Genomic DNA, 934 nt, shown 5'->3' on the forward strand with positions numbered 1-934 from the left:
GGCAAGGGGTGCCCAGTTCTGGGCAGCTGTACAGACTCGTCATTGAGCCTCTGGCTGTGCCAACTGAGGAATGTCGTCTTGTGGTCTCTCACTGCCTGCACCCACCAAGCTGGAATCGTCCACCTACTGTTCTCTGCTTATGCAGATGATGTTAAATGTCGTTTGTTTTTCAGTCAGGGGGATGTGAAACATCCTGCAGGACCCTGTCACTGTATGGAAAGGGCCTCCTCTGCCCGGGTAAACTGGGTCACAAGTGAGGCATTGTTGTGGGGCAAGTGGAGGGGAAGACTATCCAATAGTCTGCCTGGAGGGTCTTCAGTGGGGGAAAGGAAGGCTTGAGCAGTGTTGGGGAGTGTTTTTTTTTTTGGGGACTGAAGGCTTTCTACTAAGAACTGGGAGGGAGTGAAGGAGAAAGTGTAGCGCCCGGTTGTCTCAATGGATATGGTTGCTGACCAGCAGTTTGTCATATAGGGGAAGGGTTCTGGTTGCCAATAATTCGGTCGCCTCGACTCTTTGGCACAGACTCACAGCTCTAAACACCACCAAGAGGCCTAGTGGAAGACATACAAAGAGCCATACTGGATTTTTTTGTGGTCTGGAAGCCTGGGTCCGGGCAGCTGTCATCTTACCTGCCTGTGGCTGAGGGGGGCAAGGTCTGTTAACCTCCAGTTCTAAAATCGCCTCTTTTTCAGACTTCACACTGCACAGAGACTGCTGCTACAATGGGCCCTGGATGGTGTTGACACAGCCCGGCTGCTGCTAGGAGAGCTGCGAGGCTGGGGTTACGGACAAACGAGCTTTTTCTCCTGCCCACGCAGAATGTGGATCTCACCGGGTTGAGGCGTCTTTTTTACAGTTTCTGTTTTTGCCAGGCCATGGCAGCATTTTTCCCCGGTTGCTCGTGGTGGAAACTGAGACTCCAGGTATTGTGGCT

This window comes from Larimichthys crocea, chromosome XVII, assembly GCF_000972845.2.
Source record: "Larimichthys crocea isolate SSNF chromosome XVII, L_crocea_2.0, whole genome shotgun sequence".
NCBI lineage: Eukaryota > Metazoa > Chordata > Actinopteri > Sciaenidae > Larimichthys > Larimichthys crocea.